This window comes from Eptesicus fuscus, chromosome 12, assembly GCF_027574615.1.
Source record: "Eptesicus fuscus isolate TK198812 chromosome 12, DD_ASM_mEF_20220401, whole genome shotgun sequence".
NCBI lineage: Eukaryota > Metazoa > Chordata > Mammalia > Chiroptera > Vespertilionidae > Eptesicus > Eptesicus fuscus.
The window spans coordinates 22793766-22806215 of record NC_072484.1 but is presented as its reverse complement, the minus strand read 5'-3'; the positions used below and the strand labels follow the sequence as shown (position 1 = coordinate 22806215).

The 12450-nt window shown below is 39.1% G+C and overlaps 1 pseudogene; it reads left to right on the top strand.

Moving 5' to 3' along the window:
- The first annotated feature begins 2083 nt into the window (after positions 1-2083).
- LOC103285860 (etoposide-induced protein 2.4 homolog) lies at positions 2084-8590 on the top strand (annotated as a pseudogene).
- Positions 8591-12450: the final 3860 nt, after the last annotated feature.

Genomic DNA, 12450 nt, shown 5'->3' with positions numbered 1-12450 from the left:
GAAGGATTTCAGAATACTGGCTGACACATTATAGCAATGCCACCTACACATGTGGCCCTCCAGAGTCACTGTGGAGAGATTTGGATGATGCACTAGAGCTATTCTCTGTCTCAGCCCTAAAGTGACTCATATCCCAGACTATTGGCTAGAATAAGTCCCTTCATCTATAGTAAAGGAGCCTAGGAAGTGTTGCTTTAGGTATTTCCAGAAAGGCAAGAACAAGATACGAAATATTTTTCAGTAGGAATTTCTGTTACAGATTATGGTGGTAGATGGTAAATTAATTTCTTCATGCCATGCAAGGCAAAAGAAAAATATAACAACCTTTGTGAGTACCCCACTTAATCTGGGAAAATTTATCAGTACATAAATGACAAAGTATGGAAAATGCATTCTTATGAAACCCAAACATCATAGCTTGGAATACATAGTTCTTCAGGTCTGACCTTGCCAGGATTACCTACAGACATCCCCTGATATGAATCTTACTTCTTAGCTTGTATCATTGCAATTCATGATCACATACCCTGTGCCAGTTATTCCCTATGCTTTGTTCTATCTTCCCTGTAAGTCTCCTATTAAGCCTTACCCATTCTATGATACTCCCAGACACAGCCAGTGCACTCATATCCCTCCATTAACATTTATCCCACTATGGGCCATTATTTGTAGACATCCTTGATTTCTCAATAGAGCATGAGTTTTTTGAGGAAAGTGTCCAAGTGTTTTTCATCCCTATAATTCCAGAATCCACTAGATTTCAAGACTTAGTTCTTAATAAGTACTGAAGGAAAGCTTGGTTCTGATGATCAAGACTGTCCTTACTTATATTTTAATAAAATTTTGAAAGGGTCTCAAAGAATGGCTTAACTCTACTAAGTATACTGTCCTTTGGCTTAAGTAACTTTGAAAAGCCACCAATCTATCAGCTCTATCTTAGTTCCTCCCTAATGCCATCATGGTCCTTGTGACTGTTCCATCTCCATGCCCACCTAGCACACAGCCCTGTCCCAACTTGCTCTGTACTGTGGGGTTTGTGCTGATCCTACGATATTCCAGTGAAAATGGGGTCCTTATTTTTCAAAATGTTGTCCAGAGCTATGGTGAATTTGCTTTGATTATGACCTAATGGCATGATCCAGCAGCATTTCTTAAACTTATTGGCTGCACAGTGAGAAATCAAACAATATGAGCACAGGGACCACATTTGTTTCCTCTCAAGAGTCTCTGCAGATGTGTAGAAGAGCAAAGAAAGACTGAAAGCAATGAGGACAATTCTCTTGAGAAATATTCACAGAACTCAATTCACTGCATTGCATACCAACTCTTTTCAAGGTTATACCTTGGATAAAGCAAGATCGTTCCCTCTGGACTCACAATCAGAGTATGTGCTGGTGACACAAAGGAGTGAACAGACCAGTATACCGAAGGAAGCTACAGGACAAACTCTCCTCCAAGAGAGACACCAATACTGAGGTGTGAGCATGCAAAGGGGAAAAAAAAATTTACTGACTCACCCTCTCATGTTCTATAATAGCTACTGAGGAGTTGGTTTTTAAGTGAACCTTAACTTAAAAAAATAGTCAAGTACTGAGCAAGACACAATTCGTGATTCTTGGCATGGTTTGTATTATTGACTCCCTGGGTCTGGGATAGTATTGAAAAGGGAAGTATCTATAAACAGAATGAATAATGTGTAATAATATATTCTATGTTTATTTTTACATCAGATATTTGGAATGTTGGCACTAGTAAGAAACTAATTTAATTTTGATTTCCTTTTGAACCCGTGATGTTGTAACCCCTCCAACCCCCACCCCCACCCCCGCCAAATGAGCCATATTCTGAGTCATGAAAATTAGCTGGTGCCATAGTTATACCAAGGTTGTGTTTTTAAATACATCTCTCTTAATTAACAGAATCTTTGATGTTTGCTGGCAATTTTCAATTTATTTTATGGAAAGGCCAATAATAATAATAATAATGATGATGATGATGAAGATGATGATGTACCCATTTGAAATTGACCACCTAATCTACTTCTAAAAGTATCTTTGGATTGATTTGCACTTCTCAACCAATTATGGAGGTGGGCAGATATTATTATACCCATTTTGCAGATGAGGACATTGAAACTGGGACCTTGGAGCCTTGCCCAAGTAGGTAAAAATGACTCCCACACCAAGTCTCTGAAGATGCCTCCAATCACCAGTAACCATAATGGTTCAGTTCCTATAACACAGGCTTTCTCTTTGGCACTATTGACACAGGGCCAGATAATTCTTGGTTGTGGGACCTGTCCGGTGCCTTGCAGGATGTTTAGCATCATTCCTGGCCTCTACCCCTAGGTGCCAATTTCAGCCCCCCTCCCCTGCCTTGTGATAAGCAAGAAAATATCCCCTGGAGGACAAAATCACCTGTGGTTGAGAACCATTACAGTAAGAGAATCAGGCTTCATGACAAATGGATTCTTCTGTTTATGTGGTTTCCTTTCTCCTGGATTTGTGCTACAGAGGCCTTCATTCTTTGAATCATTGTAAAAGGCTATGGTGAATTGGCCTTTCACTATGACTTGATGGCATTATCAAGTAGCAGTTTTCACCTATGGACCTCACAGTCAGAATACAAGCTACACGAGGGCAGGGACCACATCTGTTTCCTTCAATACATGTTTTTTGTTTTGTTTTGTTTTGTTTTTCAGTAAATAGAAAATGAAGCACTGGTGTCACCATGGACTAAACAAGTTATACACTTTACACTCATTATATGACTTCATTTTCTAACCATGTATTATTACGTATTAACAGGCCCATTTTACAGATTAGGCAAAGTTTAGAGAAACAATGATTCTAAGTGGGTCAGCCTGCATTTAGGACCCAGGTCAATCTGAGTGGAGAGTTATCTATAAGTGATCTTTTGTGCCAGTGTTGTTTAAATTGTAGTTTCACACCCTTATTAGATTATGAAATAAAGTTTGTGTTTGTGTCAAAACTAGCATCTTTCTTCCTGATGATATAGAATAAAATGAAATTGAAAGGAATAGAAAATATCAAATAGTTGAATGTTAACTGTAATTGAAAAGTTTCAAAAATAAAAAAATATATATATATAAATTAAACAATACTTAAAAAAGAAAACATCAAAGTGAATTACAAGTATTAAGGTTAAGATATTCTTTGATAAAACTTTTGTTTCACTGTGTATGTGTGTGTGTGTTTTAGTTCATAATGCAAAACATACTTTTTCCATTTTCCCTGTGGGTCAGAAACATTTTAAAAACACTGCCATACTATCTATTATTTGTCTTCTAGTAGCTAGAAAATGTTTGCTTGGTATTTTCAAATTAACTCATTTTCTAAAATTGGAAGTTTATTCTCCCAATAGCCCAGCCTATTTATCACTTTGTCCATCTGGTATACCTGTGTTGATATGGAATCTGGGGAAGGTTAAGAAAGAACCTTAAAAAGTGGATGCCAGGGATACTTACCGGTGCAGGAACTGGAAAGACTGGTGTTGCACACACACCCATTTGGACTTTCCACTGGGCGATTCTAGGTTTCCAGCATTCTGAACTTTCACTGATGTGACATGTTTTGAAAGATACATTTCCTTTATATCCCGGACTCCAGTCTTATATCTTAAAGAAAACCATGATCAGTGATCCTATCACTAGAATTTAACAGGGAGTCAAATGGTAAAGGAGAAGCATGGTTTGTAGAGTCCCAGCTCCAGCAAAACAGAGTGTGGAAGGATGGGTTTTGAGCTGAATGATAATCACTTAATAACCAACATAATTTCTTATACATTATTCTAGAATACATAGATATTTTCTTTTCTTTTTAATATGGTTTTTAATACTGTTACCATCTTACCTTTTTCTATTATTTTGGAAATCTTTCTATATCAACATACCCAACTACTTCCTTTCTTTGATTATTGAATATCACTCCACTATACATTTTAACAATCTAAAAATAAACATTGAGCAGTAGCTGCTACTGCTTCTTCCTCTTCTCCTTCATCTCCTTTCCTTCTTCTTTCTTCTCCTCTTCCTCCTTCTTCTCTTCTTTACTGTCTCTCATCATTATCATGTTTTTGTATTTATGGAAGTATATCCAAAAGTTTTTAGAGAATTTTTGTGGGAATAAGTGAACCTGTTTTAATTTTCATAGATGTTGCTAAATTACCCTTCAAGATCATAACAATTCATTTTACACTTCATATTGGAACACATATTTTTGCAATAGACAGTCAACATTGTATAATAAATACCTTCACATTTTTTGCTATTTTTAAGGTAGGAAATCATATCTTGTTAATTTATTTTGCATTTTTCAATTATGTATAAGATTGAAAATCATTTCATTTATTGTCAAACCTTTATATTTCTTTTCCATTTTAAGCCTTCACTTAACTTTTTTTATTCTTTTGGTATTTTTCATATTGATTAATAAAACCTCCTTACACATTGAGGGCATTAGCTCTCTGTAACATGCATTACAAATATTTTTCCTGTTTATTAACTCTCTTGTGACTTAGTTCTTTAGATTTTAAAATATTAATTAGAAAATTATATAAATTTCCCACTACAAATTATATTACCAGTTACCAATGTTCTCTTTCTAGAACCTTATTTTTAATTATGTTCGAGTTGTACGCAAATTGGTTGGAATAAAGAGAAAGAGAAACACATTTATTTTTAAAAAGACAAACCAGTTTTTCTGGTGCTTTTTATTAAACACTCCAATACTTTTTTTGCTGATCTCAAATGATTTCTTGACACGTATTCAATTCCCATGTGCCTTATTTGCATAATTTCTAGACTTTATCATTTTCTATTTATCAAAACATATTATTTCCAGAATGTCATTTAAAAAAAAAAAGTTGGCTATTCCTTTCACAATTATTTAAATTTGTTCACACCAATTTGAATCCACAAATGGAAGTTGATTAGGTACTGGGGAGAGTTTTTTCTGAGGGTGTTATTCCAAGTGATCTTTTGAAAATTTAACTAGTATAGAAAGTTATTGATTTTTCTTTGAAGTCTTTCACTTCTTTGTAGTTTTCTCTTTATGTATAATGCAAGGGTGTGAAAAATATGTTTACGATTGTAATACAAGGAAATAATATGATAATCAATAAATAATGATACAAGAATAAAATTGTTTTGTGTACCCACACCTGTAAACCTATTTGCCCACCCCTGTATTGTATTTGAACTGGAAGGTTGTTGGGTGGTTTACATCATTGTCATTCAGTTTTTTAATACACAATTTTTTAAAATATATTTTACTGATTTTTTACAGAGAGAAAGAGAGAGGGATAGAGAGTTAGAAACATCGATCAGCTGCCTCTTGCACACCCCCGACTGGGGATGTGCCCGCAACCAAGGTACATGCCCTTGACCGGAATCGAACCTGGGACCCTTGAGTCCGCAGGCCGATGCTCTATCCACTGAGCCAAACCGGTTTCGGCTTAATACACAATTTTTAAGATACTACTCTATATGGGCACTATTTTAAATGCTGGCCATATAGCAGTGAACAATTCATATGGATCTTCACAGTAATATTGGATGTTATGATGAAAATAACCAGGGCCAGAGGATAGAGAACAATTGAGGAGCAATTGAGAACAATTGACTGTCCGAGCGTAAATGGAGTCGCCGTGTTCCTATTCTTCTGCACTGTCCAGGGCTGAATTGCTACATACCATGTCTTGACAGATATTTACTGAAGGAATGAATCCATCGAAGATGGCCGGAGATTCTGGCCTTGGCCCTGGGAAACACTTTAGTTTATGTTGCCTTTCAAGTTCTATTATGAGGAGCTGTTTAGACAAGTTCTATGGTAGATTTTTACTTTGAGGAGGAAAGAGATTTTCCTTCAGTTTTTATTCATTACTTATTGCAAAAGCGATTTTGCAATGACTGATTTCAACATTTCTCCCTGAGCTTCTAAACCACCCTGGTCCTGAGCAAGCCTGAGCAAGTTTCCAGAAACAGGGTTTTTCCTTCCAGCCCTACCTCCCAATCTGCCAGAGGAAGCTTTGCATATCCACACCTGTGTGGGGAACAGAATGGAAGTGAGAAATGAAAACTAGCCCAGAGGACCCAGATGATGTAGATTCTGAATAGTCAAAAGATTTCCTGCAGAGAGATTGCAAAAGCTCACACTGAAAAAAAAAAAAAAAAAAAAGCTCACATTTTGATATTGTCTCTGAGGCTGGATTTGCTGTGGATTATACATGAGCCCCATCTTGTGCTTCCTCCAAAATATTTCCACTGTATAATTTCAAACACACTTGTGAAACTTCCTTTTTATTGATTAGTTGAGTAACAAAATACACAGCAAAAAAAATCAGAATAGATTAAGTGATGACTGAGTCTTTGACCAGTTTCTTCTTTTTCTGTTCTTATATATTTGCTTTAAAGATTGAATGCTATTGGCTTTTTTTTTTTGCTATAATTTCTTATACTTATTGATCTCTAGTAGCATTATAATCATTAATACTTGATATGAATTTTTCTCTTTGATCTGCTCTACTTGTCAATCAACAGTCTTTTAAACTCTATATTCTTTCTTTCACTCTTGACATGTGCTATTGTTCTCCACTCTGAATGCCTCCCCTGCTGTTCTCAAAAGCTGCTCAGAATCACTAAGAGGGTATATTGCAGTATCAAGTACCATGGCTTCAGGCTCTGCCACAGCTGCCCACTTTCTAAAAGCTCCCTTTATTCTTTGCAACTGCACTATCCAATTCAGACTGACAAATATCAGTTCCTTCCCCCTTACCTTTCATGTAAAAAACAAAACTAAACAAAACACAAAAACCTGAAAGTGTAATAAATCCCTCCCTCTGCAGAGTGTACATTAATACACCTTGTAATTGCCTTTCCCTGTTGGTTTTAGTTCTTTGCTCTTTATTCTTTTCTTCAGTACTCCAGCTTCCTCCGCATTATTATTCGCAGCCTTGAAATCCAAGTTGCAAATGCAGAAAACATGCCCACCCATTTAGGACAAACCCGCTCCCATAACGAGGCCCAAGTGTAGCATCTGCTGGTACTGCTCACTAAAAGCACTCATCACTTGATTCATGAGAAAGAAGCAGGTCTTAGATTCAAGACTAATGAGCTATAAGCTTGAGAGAACATGAGGGGGTTGGGGGAAGTGCGCTGTATAGTAGTAGATTATATATATGGTATATTGTTCTACCAGCCACTGTACTTACCCACATGGAGAAATATTGAAAGACTCCGCCAACCATTGCCTCTGGGCAGCTCTCACTTGGTGTATAATTCTGTGCTGTTTCTCTACTGCTCTGTTTGCCCATTATAAATAAGAATAGCTATATTACACTGTATACAATGAACACTTGAGAAGAGTGGCCTTGGGCAGGTCGTTCAAAGCAAATGTAAAGATTACCCCATCTCGAGAGCAGAGTTTTGTGAATGGTGTGCTGCTCTCCCATACTGCCGGCAGTATTGGAATAAAGGCTCATATGTGCTTCAATCATCTCTGCTTAATTGGTTCAAGTAGTGACAGGCAGCCTGGACCCATTGATTGTCCAGTTACATATTCTGGTGACCACAAAAGGACATAAGCAAGAGACTCCTCTGGGGGAATCAAAGACTCCATCTGGGAAATTTGTACCATCTCAAAGCTCGATGCTTTAATTCAGCGAAAGAGAGGAGCAGCATCGAAGAAGGGCAAGTAGGGTCCTGGCGCAAAGGAGAGCCCAGAGCATAGAGAGGAAGCAAGAGAGTGAGCCACATATCGTTAGTAGGATTTTCCAGTGCTGCGCTTGGAATGGTGGAGTATCTGGTTTAGTCTCCTCTTCTTTTATCGAGTATTTATTCCTGTACTTCAGTCAGTAACTGCCCAAATTACTGGTGATCCATCTCTACATGGAGATGTTGGGTCGTGGCTGGGATTATTCCTCACTTCAATTTTCAGTGCTCTTTGGTGCTCCCCCTGTTGGTGCTTAGCAAAGTTGTGAATGCCATTTGGTTCCAAGATATAGCTGACCTGGCATTTGAGGTATTAGCGAGGAAGCCTCACCCATTCCCTAGTGTTAGCAAAATCATTGCTGAAATGCTCTTCAACCTTCTGCTTCAGGCTCTTTTCTTCACCCAGGGGATGTTTGTGCGTCTCTTTCCCATCCACCTTGTTGGTCAGCTGGTTAGTCTCCTGCATATGTCCCTTCTCTACTCACTATACTGCTTTGAATATCGTTGAAAGGCATTTAAATGCACCAGCGACTGTCAAACATTGAGAAGAATTGGCCTTACTATCTTGGATTTGGTTTACCTCTGGCCTTCCTCACAGCAATGCAGTCCTCATACATTATCAGTGGCTGCCTCTTCTCTATCCTCTTTCCTTTATTCATTATTAGCGTCAACGAAGTAAAGACCCCTGGCAAAGCTTACCTTTTCCAGTTGTGCCTCTTCTCCTTGGTGGTTTTCTCAAGCAACAGGCTCTTCCACAGGATGGTCTACCTGTAGTCCGCCCTGAGTAGCTCAACCTCTGCAGAGAAGTTCCCTTCACCACATTTGTCTCCTGCCAAACTGAAGGCTGCTGCAGGCCGCTGAGTCACCTGCCATCCAGGGGGAATGAGTGGGATTGGAAGGAGGCTGTGCAGTTCTTCCCTTGTTCACCACCCCTACCAGGGAAGGCAAGACCCACTCTGCCAGGGGCCCTCTGCATGTTCCCTCTGCAGAATTGGGATTTTTGTCTCTGGTGCACATAAGGCACAATCTCCCTGACACCAGTATGTGGACTTTTAACATCTGTGAGTCTGAAAGGCCCACAGGTTTTTCTGCAGCTCTTTTCTAGCATTTGCCAGGCCCCCGCGCCTGAACTGATTCGAATACTTTTTCTCCCCGTGCCATGTACCCTTCCACCTCCCCTTTCTGCCTCCCATTACCCTTGGATGAATGGATTTTGTAATTCTAGCCATTGTATTTTGTGGGCCTATTATTTTTGTTTTTCTGTGAAGCACATACATTGGATGTGGGGGTAAAGGAGTATCTGTTACTACTGGCCACTCCCTTTATAGCCATCACTGTCTTGTTTCTTGTAACTCAGGTTAGATTTTGGTCTCTCTTGCTCCACTGCAAAAAGTAAGCCTGAAGAGATGGGACAGGAGGAAAGACCTCACAGCCAGATCTGCTGGGTTTTAAGGAGTGATTTTTCTTCCCCTTGAAGGGGAAAAAGCTTTTTTCACTGGTACATTTAACGTTTCCCCAACTACAGGGAGGTAGCAGTTTTGGACAAGTGCCACTGCAACACAGAATACTCAGAGAACCTGAACTTTTAAACTCTGCAGGTCTGAAATTTACTGTCGGCCATTGTCGGGTCTGTCTGGTGTTTCAAAGGGGATATTAGGTGCTGCAAATCGGAACTGAAAGGGTAAACTTATTAAACCCATTAAATCTGTGATTGGTGTTTATCTGTCATTTTAAAGAGACAGTATTGGGGGAGAGGGCAGATGTCAAAACACTTGTACAACTTTAAAATGTCACAATTAAACATGAGCTGATCCCCCCCCCTTCCCCCCCACCACACACACACACACACACACACACACACACACGCACACAATATCACCCCGTCTCTACTAAGTGGAATATGTGAACTATAAGTGCTCTTTACTTCACATAGGTCATTGGACAAGAATCAAGCCTTTCCTTATAAGGAAACTGTGTTGTTGTTTTATAGAATAATTCAAGTGAGCATTAAATTACAGTGCCCCTGTATGGATGTGAATGGACCATTTTCTAGAATTCAGGGATTCTAGATGGATGGGACCTTAAAGACAGAATTAGAATAAAGAGTTTGTAAGGATCCTTTCGGAGGCAATATCCAATGATTCTATGACCCACTAGTCCTTTGTTACTCACAGAACAGTCCATGGACCAGGAGCATCAGCATCAATGGTATCACCTGAGAGCTGAGTAGAAAAGCAGGCCTCACTAACCTGCTCTATCTGAATTTGCATTGTGACAAGATCTTCAGGTGATTCATGTGCATATGCAACTTTGCGGAGCCCTGATCTACCCTAACCCCTTTATTTTCCTCAAGAACAAACTAATATTCAAAGAAACACAATCTGTTGCCCAAGGTCACTGAGTGAATTTGTAGTCAGGGGAACTTGGGCCAAATTACATGGGTCATGATGTTCATTATGGACAACCATGGCTTTTTCTCACAGGTGGCTGTTTTTTTTCATTAATACCCCAGGGTTGGCCAATGCCCCACTTGCACCAGCCCTCTCCAGATAGTGATTTCAAACCCCTTTCTCCTCCATCAGGACTTTCTGCAGTACAGAGGTGTTCTGTGTCTGTGCTCTCCACTGCCACTTGTGCTTATCAAGCACTGGAAATGGGGCTGGTGCAACTAGAGGGCTGGAGGAGAGCCACTGGGGGAAGAGTGATGTCTTCATCTCTAGGGCATAGTAACCACTCATGGAAAGGGGAGCTTCGGGGCTTTGGTTTGAATAGCTAGCATAGTGGCAGTTTTTTCAGCTCATGTTCTTGTAAAGTTATTTGCCTTTGTTGCAGTTTTCAGAAAGACTGCACAGAAAAAAACTCTGGATTGTCATTCATTAACTGGGAGGAAAAGCAGTGAGCCTTTAGCATCATCTGGGAATCTACCAGTTCTTTTTGAAAGGATATAAACAAGCCAGTAACCTGATATCCCTTACCCAAATACCATGTCCCTGTTTTTGTGTTTGTTCTTAGGGTTTTCCAGAAAAGGATGAACAATCTGCTACTACTTGTGATACCCCTGGCTATGAGTGAGTGAAACTTTAAATTGGCTGACTTTAAAAATATACATCGCAGCCCAGCTAGACTGGCTCAGTTGGTTGAGCATCATGCTGTGCACCAAAAGGTTGCCAGTTCGATTCCTGGTCAGGGTGCAACCCAGGTTTGTTGCCTGGTTGGAGTACATATGGAAGGCAACCAATTGACATTTCTTTCTCACATGGATGTTTCTCTCTCCCTTCCTTTCTCTAGGCATATTTTAGAAAACATATCTAGCTACCATTTAATTGTGCTGATCATGGCCAAAATTTCCCCAATTCTTCAGCACTGTTGTCCCATGAACTTCTGCAATATGCTTTTTTTTTTTTTTAGCTCTTCCTAAAAAAAAAAGTGGAGTTTACTTCCTTACCTGTAAATCTGGTTTGATTTTATGATTTACTTTGGTCAGAACAATGCAGTGGAAGAGATGATGTGCCAGCTCTGAGCCTAGGCTCAAAAGGTCTTTGGTTCTTCCATTCCCTTTCATGAAACCAGACAATGACAAATGTGAAAAAGCCCAGGGGAGGCTGCTGGAAAATGAGAGACCCCAGTCATTGGTGAGAGGACCAGGGCATTCTACCTGTTCCAGTTACAAAACAAACCAGCCATTCCCAGCTCCACACCAGTTGACTACAGACACGTGAATGAGCCCCATCAAGATCAACCAAGCTCAGGCTACATCAGCCAACTTGTCCAGTACACTTATAGACTTATAAAAATAATAAATGGTGGTTGTTTGAAGCAACCAAATTTTGGGAGATGATTTGTTACAATATTGTCATGACTAGAAAACTACTATACCAATGTTATCATATTTAACATGTTTAATGTTACTTAACATTTCTGAAGGGAGCAAAAAAAAGGTTTCTAAGGCTCTGATCTGATTAAGTTCCTTGAAATCAGAGTCTGTTAGAGATAGAAAGGATATCAGCACTAGTCCTTAGCTACAGACAGTTTTACAGCTGAGCAAATAGAAGCCTAGAGAAGGGAAATAAATAGCCTTGCTTTGGACAGCCAGTTAGAAGCAGCACAGGATGCTAGTCTTCTGTCTCCAAGGTCTTTGCTAGCCCTCAGTATGTCCTTTCATGAATATGCTCTGAGTTTTGCTTATCTGCCAACCAGCAAGCCTTCAAAAAAACCCCCCAAAACACAGCTTTTTAAAAGGGAATTACATTTACAGAGACCAATGCTTCCGAAGTTACAATCTGATTCTCTGATTTCTAAAGGCCCTCTCAATTCTTTGTTAAAAGAAATCCCAATTTTGTCATTTGTCTTTTATGCAAAGATTAGTGGATTGTCTTTACCATCACCATAGCACTGCTTACTTAATCATCTATTATTTCTATTTGTCAAAAATTTTGCATGTTATAAAAAGCCTTCTTGAATGTGGCATGTTTTTTACTCACCATTGAGTGAATTTCTTCACTGGTTTTTATTCACTTCCTTGGCAAGTTAGTACCTCAGCTTGCTTGCTTCTATTCTTTTTAAAGCACTGGTAGTCATTCTTTGCATCTCAGAGTTTATAACATATTTTCATGTAAATTATCTGATTTGCATTTCCCAATAATCCATTTTTGTCCACAGCAAGGAAACTGTGATTTGTACCAAGTCATGTGGATTGGAAAGAGAAGAGCTAGGTCATGCTT